Source organism: Cibotium barometz, chromosome 11 (assembly GCF_041138505.1).
Source record: "Cibotium barometz isolate CiBa-2024 chromosome 11, ASM4113850v1, whole genome shotgun sequence".
In the NCBI taxonomy this organism is placed as follows: domain Eukaryota; kingdom Viridiplantae; phylum Streptophyta; class Polypodiopsida; order Cyatheales; family Cibotiaceae; genus Cibotium; species Cibotium barometz.
In genome coordinates, this window is record NC_141056.1 from 42,234,448 (window position 1) to 42,248,234 (window position 13,787).

Genomic DNA, 13,787 nt, shown 5'->3' on the forward strand with positions numbered 1-13,787 from the left:
AGTGGTTTCATGCACATGGCATGCAGATGGATTGTCTCCTCCCGTTTCAGTATAGCCTGGATTCCCCATACCTTGATCTCTCAAGTCAAGAGATCAACCAGATCATCCGGTTAGATCTACTTGGGCTACACATACACCAGACATGGGTGTCTCTGTCAGAGATTGGTAAGAAGTGTGAGTTCTACAGAGATCACTTCTTGAGACTCTCTGAGGATGGATTCTTTGAGATCCCGGGATACATACAGATACACATGTCACATGCCATGCGTATCACGATCGGCCAGCTCAGGGTATCCTCCCACCGCCTCAGAGTAGAGACTGGCAGAGCTGAGGATATCCCACATGAGGAGAGGACATGCACAGTATGCATCACAGGAGCAGTAGAGGATGAGACCCATTATATGCTCAGTTGCCCAGCTTACTATGAGATACGGGGAATATTCCATTGCCTCTTCCGAGAGGGATTCGGACCACTCACACAGGTGACACACTTTGAGAATCAGAGGTGCTTGATGGAGCTCAGACGACACAGGGATGTAGTGTTGAGGCAGCATGCTGAGAGACAACCCTGGCTCCGACAAGACACCTCACAGAGAGCCATCACAGATTTCTTTGTGGTACATACATCCACATCGGAATCTACTGCCCACAACAGTTCCTCTACTACGACATCAGAGCCCACCACCTGTACCCACACCCCAGAGGAGTTCTTAGTGAGAGAGATCAATCCATTCTGCGAGCCAGACGTCCCCAACCTAGAGCATCACGACCCTCCACCACACAGAGACGGATTCGTGAGGTTCTCCGCCGACATGTCACGCTCCCATCATAGAGGCTTGACATTCACTCCACCATCAGATCGGTTCTGGCCAAGGCGGGTATCAACATTAGTTGATCACAACATATCTCACTCTACACAGGATCATTTGTTGATCACATGTACTATCAGATGTTTTCATTTTACTTTTTCTTTCAGTTTTCCATGGCTCAGTATATCCATGGCACCATTGTATTACTTTTGGTCTCATAGGCCCTTGTGGTCTTCCGTAGACATTAATATAACTTTCTTTCTTTCTTTCTCTCACTGTCCGCTTACACTCCGTAGCCATGGCTATCATCTTCAAGCCTCCATAGCTTCTTTCCCTCTTTCACATAAGGGGCTGTTGCCCAACAATGATGACCCATGGAAGGCCAACCTTCACCTCCCACTGAGTCCTCCCTCATTGCATCTTAGAGCATGTGGGGCTTGGTTGGATTGGTTCCAGAGGCAAAGGCTCCAAAAATGGTTCTTTTTGTGGCCTCTTAGGAATGGTTATGGGTCTGTTTGAGGCCTTGGGGAAATTTTGAGGTTCCCTCACTAGGTCTATGATTGTCTCTAGGATAGGGTCTAGGATACCTCAAAAGCGCAATTAGTGGTTCATTCTCGAATCTCAACCACTGGCTCTAGTTGAGCCTGCACCTTCCTCACAAGCTCTTAGCCTTGCTTCATTCTCTCTTTCTCTGACACACGGTTGGGCTACTCCTTGGGTTTCTTGGGAGGTTAGCTCTCGTCCAAACCACTTTCAATGGTCACAATATCGTTGCTCTTGACAGCTGATCCTACATTGCGTTTCCATGTGCTCTTCAAGGTCATCTTCGTTTTGGACCTCTGGTTCTGGTTCATTGGCCTTTTTAGGGGCTACTCCAACCTTTGGGGCTTGCGTCGCTGGCTCTTTGGCTGTTGGCTGCAAAGTTGAAGCCTTGACTTTTTGCTTATTGGTAGCCCTTGATGTTCCTTTGGCTGCCCCCCTTGTCTTGGCTTGGAGCCTTGTGATTGTAGGTCCTAATAGAGTTAGGGTTCTGCAAGGCTGAGGAGGATGGCACCTCTCTATTGCTATTGCGTAGAGGGATAGAGAGAGAACAAAGTACTAGAGAGAGTATATTGCATGACTCAATGTAGATTGATTGATTGTAATGAAGCACACCAAGTATATAGTTTTATAGGTTGCAAACCTTATCTTTTGACTCACATAAATCACATACACATATAAGCACATGACACATGGAATACACTTACCTTATCCACTTATAAGGGGTGTTCACACCTAAGTAGGTGTTCACACACACATATACATGAATAAGGGTACACATACAGGGTGGACACACACATATACTTAGCCCTTTGGGGGCATTACACATATGGACAGAAGTGGGTACACATATGAGATGATCACACAACTGAAGCTCTGAAATACCCAACAAATGCCCCTTCAGAGTGAAGGTGGAGTGACCTGAGATAACCTTCACCATGCTCTATGATAGCCTCCGGACCGTACCATATCTCCTACTAGACGTGTTTCCCATGCCAACTCAAAGGCTTAAGTCTGAGCATGGTTCAAAGGTTGAACTGAGCACACTCACGGTTTTATGTTCAAACATGACCAGAGGCCCCAAGTCTAAGCATGGATGCATGACAACTTAGAGGTCTAGGGGACCAAGGTACCTACATCCTGGAACTTCCCTTCCACGCCTGATTTGTGGGAGCTCCACCCATTGCAGCTACATACTTCAGTCTACTCGTGAGAAAACCCCCCTTGACACACACACACACACACATACACATAAAAATTAGAGACACAAAATTTCGAGGTAGATTCCCCTCTCGATGCTAGTGATGCCACCCTTTTTGCAGGCGACGCTTCCATGGCACTACTTCTTGGCCCCCATGCACGGATGATGATGAACCTCCACATGTCAATGATGCTATTGATAAAGATTTCATGTGCACACACTCTTATGTAAGCACCTTTACACCAAAACACACTATGGATAAGCTTTTAATTTCCTCCACACTAAAGAATAAGCTTAGTGTGGTTGTCCGCCGTAGGAATGCACTGGAGTCTGGTGGTACCAAGCTCAACCTGTTCCCTGGTAAAATGAAAATGGACACCCACATGCTTTGTACGGTTAGAAAAAAAAGGATTGCCAGCAAGGGCAATCGCACTCCGACCGTCGACAAAGATGGTAGAAGCAGTGTCAATGGGAACGCGCATCTCCGTAATAAGTTGTCGAAGATACATAGCCTCAATGGTGGCATCATAGAGGGCCCGGTATTTGGCCTCAACGAAAGAACTGCAATGGTATCCTGCTTCTTGCTAGACTAAGAGAAAGGGGCAGGAAAAAACGCTACCCGTTGCTCGCTGAAGCTCCCCGCCTCCACCCTGCTCTGCGCGCCATCGCTCCCCCCCCTTCCTCGCGTCCTTTCCTTCCGCCCCCCGCTTGCTCCCCTCTGCTCGCAGTTGCGCCCCCCCCCTCCTTCCTCGCTGCTGCGCCGCCCCCTCCCCTCCTTCCTCGCTGCTGCGCCTCCCCCCCTCTTCGCCAGTTCGCCCCCCTCCCCTCTTCGCCTGTTCGCCCCCCCTCCCCACTGCCGCCAGTTCGCCCCCCAGCCTTTTCGCCTCTTCGCGCCCGCCTCCCTGCAGCAGCGCCCCGCCCCCCTCCCTCTCGCGTTGTTGCCATCCCCCCCCTCAGGGCCTCTCCTCCTTTTTTCGCCCTCTTTCGTGCTGCTTTTCCCCCCTTGGGGGTTTTTTGTTTTTTCCTCATCTTCATCCGTCCTTCCGCCTCTTGGTGTGCAGCCCGCTTCTTGCAGGTTTTTCCGCTTTCGCCTCGCCTTCGCTTGAGCTTCAGACTCTGATGGAGACTCCTCCCGCCTCGCCTCATAGGGACTCTTCCGCAGCCCCCTCGCCCGCCCCTGAGGACATCCCCATCAGGCTTTCTCTTTCGCCGGAAGAGGAAGCGAGCCTCACCGCAGAGGTGGAACGCCTTCAGGCTCACTCCACCATCTGCCGAATAGTCGGCACTCGCCCCAGCAGAGGGGAGATCAGGGATCTACTTCAGGCTCGCCTTCTTGCAGATGTGGGCAAGATCCTGGATGTACAGCTCCTGGGCCGGGGCCATTATCAGATCGAGTTTGAGGCCGCCCAGAGCGTTGCCAAGGTCCTTGCCATGAGTCCTCTGGACATCAGGGGTGCTCGGGCTTTCTTCAGACCTTGGCAGCATGGATTTGACCCAGCAGCGGCGGAGCAGGGAGAGCGCCTCTTCCATATTACAGTTTGTTTCCCAGGTCTCCGCCGGGAGTATCTTCCGCTCCTCTCCAGGCTCGGAGCACTGGCGGGCTCGGTACTAGAGACGGGCCCCTCAGCAGCTTCAGTGGTGGCCAGAGCAGCAGGGCTACCTTCGGTCAGAGTGTTGGTGTCTGACATCTCCTCCCTTCCTAAGGTCATTCAGTTACCTAGGATAGGGGGGGGTGGATAGATCAGAGAGTGGAGTTTTCGGGGCTCCCGAACCAGTGCTTCATATGCAGGCAGGTCGGTCATCTGGCCAAGGCCTGCCCTCGCAGGAGACCTCGGCCCTCACCACAGCAGCAGGCCACTGATGGCCCGCCCACAGATTCGGCTCGGCAGGCTGCCTCAGGGACACCTGCTCAGGCCACAGAGACCTCGGAGTGGCAGCCTGGACAGGGGCGCCGTCGAGGGAGACAGCCACAGCAGCACGCCCAGAGACCGCTGCAGCAGCAGCCACAGTCTCAGCCTCACTGGATTCCCGTGAGGAACAGATTTGCTCCCCTTCAGGAGGAGACCCCTGCAGCGACCGAGGACCAGGAGATGCCAGCTCCCCCTCCTTCACCCCCCCCACCCCCGTCCCCACCCACCGCCTCGCTTCCACCTTCGCCTCCTCCCGCCCCCGCTCCGGTCTCGGCAGCGGCTCCCTCTCCTCCTCCCTCGCCTCCCCCTCCTCCCCCTCCGCCCGCCTCACCTTCCCGGGAGACCCTGGCAGTTCCCTGGCGCTCACCTGCAGTCCGGAGAGCGCTAAGTGCTGACCTCGCTCGAGCATCACAGAGGAGACCTATGCCGATTAGGGCCTCACGGATTTCTTCTATCCGCAGTCGGCTAAGTCGCCTCGGCATTAGACAGCGCTCGGAGGCCTTTGATTACACCTTCACACGGCTTTTTGGAGCAGAGGGCCCCCATGAGCCAGCACCCATTCGAGTTCATGTAGTGATACCTCCGGCCCGCGGGGAGGAGGCACTAGACTCAGCGGTGGCCTTCTCGTTCCCTCTATGTGGACCTTGTGATCGGGAGTGGACTCTTGAGCTCGCTCTCAGCACTTTGAAGACTCAGGCAGTTGAGTTTTCCCACCACATGAGCGACTTGGAGGTGACAGATGTGATAGGCCGACTTTGGGAGTTGGCTCATTTTTTCTTGGATCCCGGGAGTGTGGATACCTCAGGGATTCGGCATTTGGTCGTGCGCATAGTGGCAGACTTGGCACGCGACCCTGGATATGTGAGTGTCCACGAGGTTACTATGTCAGAGCAGGAGGCAGTCGCCATGGGTCACAGCCACTGGCGCCTGATCCGGGATTCTTGCAGTACACCAGGTGGGCAGATTCGCAGCCGCTCGGATGGGGACTACTCTCCATCCAAGCCACTGGCGAAGGCCCGCCGTACGGCTGAGACAGCATCCTCCTCAGCAGGGCATCCATGAGGATCATCTCATGGAATGTACAGGGCCTTGGCGGAGCACACTTTATACGCTATCGAGGCTGCTTGAGGCAGGAGCTTCAGAGATGCCTGGTTGGTGGCAGCATTGACATTTTGATGATGCAGGAGCACCACTTGGGTGAGAGCAGGATCCGGAGATATGGTTCGGTGATGCCTGGTAGATGGGACACTTTCTGGTCTGCAGGGTTTGGTCCTTTGGGTGGACAGGGAGGAGTATGCATGGTTATTGCAGATGCATGGCGGCCGGCCATTGTGGATCGAGGGATCATTGTGCCTGGTAGAGCACAGTATGTCATTCTGAGGATACATGACGAGCTATTGGGTGTGCTCAACATCTATGCGCCCAATCATGCTAGTGCCAGAGCAGAGTTCTGGACTCAGGTTACAGATGCATTGCCAGAGGCCGCACATTGGTGTGTTGGGGGAGACTTCAACATGCTTGAGGACCCGGCAGATAGGGTGGGAGGCAGTCATGTTACAGTGCATGGCACGGAGCTTGCAGCTTGGGACCGGTTTTGCATGTCACTGAGGATCACTGATGCATGGCAGCATGGGGCTTTCTCCCGGTCTCAGGACAGTCTTAGTTTCTCTCGGTCGGATCGCCGGCAGGGAGGGACTAATCTTTCACGGATTGATCGATTTTATGTGGGCGACTGGTTAGGGGAGCGAGGGGGCTCCGTCGGCATTCTCGCTGGCACTTCATTTTCAGATCATGCGCCAGTTATATTGACATTGGAGGAGGGGCCACGGGAGCCCAGCTTACAGCTGAGGATCCCAGAGAGGGTGCTTGCAGATCCCAGTTTCGCTGAGGACATTGAGAGGATCTGGCATGATAGTCAGTGTTCTGACCAGGATGCAGCGGGCCAGTGTGCCCAGGGACTCTGTGATCTTAGCTCTTTCCTGCATGCTGCAGCTTTGACACGACTGGGAGAGATTCGCGAGCGGGAGCAACGGCTGAGACGCAGCCTTGCTTCGCTACAGCGCCTTCAGGAGCAGCAGCCTGCATGTGAGTGGGTGGCGTCCCAGCTGAGCCAGGCACGCCAGGAGGTTAGAGAGGTAGAGGAGCAGAGACACGAGTTTTACTATCGTCGTCAGGCCTCTCAGTGGACGCAGCTTGGGGATAGAGTGACTGGGGAGTTTTTTGAGATCACTGGACCCCGTCATGCGCGAGCAGGAGTCCGCCAGCTTGGTAGACCGGATGGATCGGTAGCTACTGAGCTCGGGGAGATCAGAGCCATTGCCACTGCATTTTATAGTGACCTGCTTTCAGCGGAGCCTGCCACTGAGGATCGAGATGTTTGCAGACAGACTGTGTGGGCCCATGTTCAGAGGAGGGTCACAGACCATATGCGTACAGTTCTAGGTGCGCCTTTGTCAGAGATTGAGCTTGCCGAGGCCTTGAGGGTCCTGCCGCGACATAGTTGCCCAGGGGAGGACGGACTGACGCCGGCCTTTTTTATGCGCTATTGGGATCTCTTGGGGCCTGGCCTCCGCAGGGGCTTTCAGCATGTTTTGGACACTGGGGTGATGCCGCAGAGCTTTTCAGAGGGCTTGATTTATCTTATCCCCAAGGGGGAGGGAGTATCTGATGACATTCGGCATTGGAGGCCTATTACGATCCTCAATACAGTCTACAAGGTCTTGGCAAAGGCCTTGAGTTTGAGGATCCAGCCCTTCCTGGGGGAGTTGATTCATGCTACTCAGACAGGATTTGTCAAGGAGCGCAGTATCCTTGACAACATCTTTACTTTCTGGGAGGCGACGGCCCGAGCTAGATTTCTTGGAGAGGACTTGGTCGTGATGCTTCTCGATTTTGAGAAGGCATACGATAGAGTTGATTGGGGATTCTTAGAGGGCACTATGCTTCGCCTGGGCTTTGAGCCAGGATGGATCAGAGGGGTGGCAGCTCTGTATTCCACAGCTCGCAGCCAGGTGCTGATTGCAGGAGGACGGGGGCCGAGTTTTGAGCTGACCAGATCAGTCCGTCAGGGGTGTCCTCTCGCCCCTTTCCTTTTTCTCTTCTTTGCGGAGGCTATGAGTATGTATTTGACGGCAGAGGAGGTTGGCTTGAGAGGACTTCAGCTCCCAGTCCGGGGGGGAGGATTTGCTGGATGCTGAGTTTGCAGACGACACGGGCTTATTTTTGCATGGCCAAGAGGCCAATCTTATTCGGGCTGAGCAGTCGCTCCAGGTTTTTAGTGCAGCTTCGGGAGCATTGATCAATTGGCGCAAGACAGTGGCCTTTTGGATCAGTAGTGCTCCCACTCCGGCATGGAGCCCGGACCCCGGTTTTAGATGGATTCCTCCAGGCACAGCAGTGCGGTATTTGGGATGCCAGATTGGCCTTGATTTGTCACCAGAGCAGCAGATTGCCCCGCTTCTTCTGAGCATTCGGAAGAAGCTATTGTATTGGAGTACAGCTCGACTATCCTTGGCTGGGAGGGTGGTGGTGGCAAATCAGGTGCTGTTAGCGACCATGTGGTACATTACGTCTTGCTGGATTTTCTCGAGCTCTTGCATCAGCCAGGTACAGAGGCTGATCAGGAACTTTCTGTGGTCTGGGCGGGACGGTCAGCCAGCTCGGGCAAAGGTTGCATGGGCAGTTATTACACTTCCGCTGGCTCAGGGCGGTTTGGGCATTATAGATCCAGTCGATCAGAGTAGAGCCTTATTGGGGAAGCTTATTGTTCGGGGGTTGCTTCCAGGCGCTGAGCCCTGGAAAGAGCTCCTCTTGCAGCGACTGCAGGCTCGGGCGCCCCCTGCAGGGGGTACTTGGGCACCAGAGATTCGCTGGATCTTCATAGAGATGAGGAGGACAGGCCTCAGTAGAGGATGGGAGGACAGATTTGCTTTGAGCATCCTGAGAGCTTGGGAGCTGCTGAGACCGGGGCTCTCTCAGCGGCCTCCTTCTTGTGTTGAGGAGCGGGCCAGACAGCCGCTCATCTGGAGCCCAGCGGTTCGTACGGAGCAGGGTCATATGCTGGGTTCTCGGCCTCGTCTAGCCTGGGGACCTTTAGCGGCAGGCCCAGCTCGTAGTTTTGGAGACTGGCACGCTTTCTGCAGTCTACCAGAGGAGATCCAGGTGGAGAGGCTGAGTCACTTCAGAGGGGGGTTGATTATGAGGGATGATATTCAGGAGGCACTCACAGAGGAGTGGTTCACACCTCTCGAGACAGTGGCCCCACGGTGGATGGGAGCCTTTACACAGTTGGAGATCCTGATTGCTGTCAGAGCTAGCACTGAGGATGGCAGATGCCTCTACTATGAGATTCAGGATGAGGGCAGACTCCAGCGAGTGGAGGAGGAGTCGCCTTTGGTTGCAGAGTGCACCTTTCAGAGGATTCGGGTAGTGGCTGCCGCTTCTCGGAGGTGGCATATTGACCCCGACCCTGCTGATGTGCTCCCGGATTGGCGCATATGGGCATATGCAGCGCGCCCATTGGCCCGGCTACAGTGGGACCCCGGGGAGTACGAGTGGCATGATCCTTATGCATCCCTTGAGGCCACAGAGATCACCTTTTTCCAGTATACTGTTCGGCTGGGACGGCATATTTTGACGGCGAGGAGGACGGTTTCTCCAGTGGCAGCGGGGCATTGGCGATTGCAGGGACTCTCACAGGAGTTCCTGGAGGATTTCTGGGCTCGGCTCTGGGCTAGCCGGCAGGCCCGCAGGATCGCGGCTTTTCAGTGGCTGGTCGCCCACAGGGGCTCAGCAGTTGGCACTTGGCTTGTTTACAGTGGTCTTCCGGCGGCCTGCGTCCGATGCGGCCACCCCATGGAGACACAGAGACATTGCCTTTGGGACTGCCCTCAGGCACAGCAGATTTGGCTGCGGATGCTGCGTATTCTGGCCCCCCTCTCTCCAGAGGGTATGTTTACGTGGGGTGCCGCTGCTTGGTCGACTTTGTCAGGGCCTGCTATGGGCTATGAGATGGAGCAGGGCAGTCAGGCCATCAGATTTATTAGGGGCCAGCCTCGCCTGGTTCCGGCACCGGATTTCTCGTCCGCCAGCTGGACACAGGAGAGGGATTTACGATGGGAGCTCCTCAGCAGCCTCACCATCTGGTTCACCTGGAGGGCCCGGTGCTTTACGGCCTTTGAGGGGAGATTGGAGCCACCAGCAGAGACTGTTCGTGGGATTTGGCAGGAGTTGATCCACACCCTGCGAGGACAGTACGACCGCATCCGGGGAGACTCGGATGAGGCGATCTTACGGCGCCAGGCCTTTCACACCACTTGGCGCTGTGGGCCGTTCTACACCTTACACACGGGATCCCCCCGTTGGCACTACAGGCCACCTGTTTGGCTCTTCCCCCCCCCTATTGTATGATTTAGCCGCTCAGTTCTTTATACTGATGCTTGTATTTTGCAGCACCTAGGGAGAGTCTCCCGGGCTGCCATGATGTATTCACTGCTCTTCTCTCTCTTAGGAGCAGGAGAGATCTTTTGTAGGCCTTCGGGCGTTTTATATAACTAATGAAAGGATCTTTTCTCGGAAAAAAAAAAAAAGAGAAAGGGGCAGATCCGAGGGAGCACAAATAACCACCATGAGAACGCCGGGAATTGAAATCATCGGCCCAATCGGAGTCCGTGTAACCACGCAGGGTGATCCCACGACTGTAGTGAAGTCCATACAAATAGGTACCTGCTAGATAGCGAACAACCCTCTTTGCTGAACTCCAATGTGGCCCCTTAGGAGCATTGAAATACTGACTTAAAATGGATGTGCAATAGGAGATATCAAGACGAGAATTTGTGAGCCAGATAAGTTTCCCAACCACTTGCGGTAGGCTTGCTCTTCATGTGGAGGTGAGTCCACTTCCTTTAAAAGTTTGATGGTGGGATCCAATGGAGTAGCCACAAGGATAGCACCATCAGGAAAGTAGGAAGTAATGAGTTGAAGACAATGCTTTTGTTGGGACACAAAAATACCATCATGATGTTGGACCACCTCCATGCCAAGGAAATATGAGAGAAGACCGAGATCAATCATCTCAAAAGTTCGTCTCAGCTCTGCCATGATATCAGCCATTTTGGCTTGATATGAACCAGAAATAATGAGGTCATCGACATACAGCACTAGGTAGCAAACCATCCCCTGATCAGTGTGAATATAGATATTGGGGTCACAATGAGAGGGTTGAAAACCTTGGCTACAAAAAAATTTGTCGATGAGATGATACCACGCTCAGGGAGGGGGGGGGGTGTGTGGTTGGTGGTTAAGCCCATAAAGAGCTTTATGCAAGCGAAAGACTTTGTCCTCAAACCCGGGGAGCGGGAAGCCCGGAGGTTGGTCAACGTAGACCTCTTCAAGAATGCCATTTAAAAAAGCACTCTTAACATCCATCTGATAGACTGGCCATTTGTGGTGAGCAACCAAATTGAGTAAAAGACGGATTGTTGTCATTGGAGCAGTGGGTGCAAAGGTCTCGTCGAAATCAATGCCTTCTTTCTGGGGCGAAAGCCTTGCACAACAAGCCAGGATTGTATTTGTCCAAGGCACCATCGGCTTTAAATTTGGCGCGAAAGATCCATTTGGTTCCAATGGCCTTCTTATGACGAGGGCGATCCACAAGGGACCACATGCCATTACAGTCAATGCTTTCGAGTTCTAGTTCCATAGCCTGTTTCCAGGATGGAAGTTTGATAGCATCTTTCCACAATGTTGGCTCATCATGCACCACATAGTCTGCGGAAAAGACAGAGGCAAAGGAGGCATGAGGACTGAGCCTGGTGGACCGACGAGGACCATCCAAGGGAGTATCGTGAGGAAGCATGTCAGAGTCACGCATGGTCTGTTGGTACCAACGGGGTAAAGGGTCCCTGCCACCTGGGTGGCTGTCGAGAGGAGGAAGGCTCCTCAAGAGGCGGAGGAATAGTGGACTGATTGGGTTCATGTGGCACAGTCGGAGGTTCTTGTTGGGGTGTTATGGACAGCGGAAGACGAAGTAAATCCCGCTCATCAAAGACAATGTCTCGACGAACAAGACTTTGTTTGATCTAGGATCAAAAACTTTGTAGGCCTTTGATTCAGAAGAGTAACCCACAAAAATGAGCAATTCACTCCTTGGCTCAAGCTTGCCCCTTGTGTCATTTGGAGTGTGTATACACACCACACCCAAATACACGAAGATGGAAAACATTCAGTTTTTCACCATAAAATGCCTCAAACGAGATCCTGTGAGGGATTGTAATCATGGGGCAACGATTCAGAAGGTACCCAGAAGTGTTGATCGATTCTGACCAAAGACGTTTAGGCAGCTCTGCTGCAAAGAGCATGGAGCGTGCCATGTCCATAACGGTGCGGTTTTTGCGCTCGACCACTCCATTTTGTGCAGGGGAGTTGGTGGAGGTGAGTTGGTGTTGAATGCCGTGCTCTTGCAAAAACTCGGTAAATTGATGGGAGATAAACTCACCACCATTGTCACTGCGAGCAATCCCAATTGAGATGCCCATTTGGTTAGTGACTAACCAAACCCACGTGGAAAAGTATTGGAAGGCATCTGATTTATGCTTTAGGAAGTACACCCACATGTATCTCAAATAGTCATCTACAATTAGCATGTAGTAGAGAGACCCATTCAAGGAGGGAGTTGGGGATTGCCCACTCAAGTTGAAATGAATCAACTTGAGTATTCCCTGAGCACAATGAGTAGCATGATGTGGGAATGGAGTACGATGTTGCTTACTCATTTAACATGGCTGGCAAACATCTTTTGTCAGTTTGAGGCAGGGTATGCCTGCAACCAACTGGTCTCTAGACAACTCATAGAGCGTGTCATAAGGAAGGTGACCATAGCGATAGTGCCATAGTTGTTCAGTGTCCAAGGGAGCTTGGGTAACATAGGCACGAACCCGATGAAATTCAGACCGCTCGGAGGACTCCTCAGATAAAAAAGTAGACATCCGGTATAACTTATAAGCCATCCTTTTGAGCTTGACCTCTGGCAACAACAAGACCAGTAGTCTCATCAATTACCTCGACAACTCGTTTGTTGAAGTAACTTCACGATCAAGTTGGATCAGCTGGGATACAGAAAGTAAGTTTACAGAAAGTAAGTTGAGGCCCAAGTTAGGGACAGGATAGACATTGTCCAAGGTAGCCTGGTTGGAGCCTGTGTTAGTGTCAAATAAGACAGTGCCAACAGATTTGATGGGCATCATTGTGTTGTTGCCACATTGAACTTCACCCTTGGCAGGACGCTGAGAGATGAAAATGTCAGCATTGCGTGCCATATGGTGTGTAGCTCCACTATCAACTACCCAAGTGACCGGATGACCACAGGAAAGAGTTGGGTGAGCCTCAATGATGGGCACAGGAGGATTGTCAGGTAGCTGACAGATCTGAATGAAGGCAGAGGCTTTCACACGCGGATGGCCTCGTCTAGGTCTTTGTTTCTTCTTCCAACCGGAGAAAAGGCCAGAGTCAACCTCAAATGTGACCTTAGTGACATTGGTCGAGGGGCCGGGATGAGGCGTAAGGGAACACCAATCAGACATCTCTTCTGGGGTGCTAAAAGAAACTGACTGGGAAGGGGGGCCTTGAGCAACCTGACCAGTGGATCGCCACTGAGAGGATCTCGACCAAGTCGTACCATTGCCTTGTTGCTGGTTCCTTGGCAGGGAACCTTGCAAAGTAGGTGCTGGATTATTACCCCCTCTTGATCTCCAATTTGGAGCATTGCTACCACCTTGGTTGTTTGGGCGGTTCGAGTTAGTGGTGTTGGAGGTGTTGCCTCTACTTTAAAGACACACTCATCATCAATATGTCCAAACATTTGACAATGAGTACAGTATCTATTCTTTTTGGGAATATTTTGCTTGTGAGGAATGGGTGTTGAGGCAAGGTTTTTGGGATCAGTATTGTTGCCTGGAGGTTTGCCTTGATTACCTGAGTTGTTGTTTCCCTTCCCTTGCTATCCTTTTTGAGTAGAGGTGGTATTGGACACAAGGGCCCCCTCTTGAGTAGAGGATGAAGACGATGACTTCTTGGGATGAAATTGGTCATGCAACCGAGCGAAGCGCAAGAGTTGGCACTCACACTCATATAGGTTAGGCATAGGTTCTAAACTAATGGTCTGTGTGACAAAAGTAAAGAAACTAGGTGGCAACTTGTTCAGTAAAGTGATAACCTAGTCTTCCTGCGACTTGGCGGAGCCAGTGGTGGCATACTCCGCATTAAGGCGCCGATATTCAATAACCTTGACAGTCAGGTCATCCCCCTCTTTGATAGAGAAAATTTGAATTT

The 13,787-nt window shown here is 52.5% G+C and overlaps 1 protein-coding gene across 1 annotated transcript in view; it reads right to left on the reverse strand.

Moving 5' to 3' along the window:
- Positions 1-13,787, reverse strand: part of LOC147634187 (putative apyrase 2) — a 64,462-nt gene that overhangs the window by 24,196 nt on the left and 26,479 nt on the right. The gene's annotated exons all lie outside the window — the stretch shown is intronic.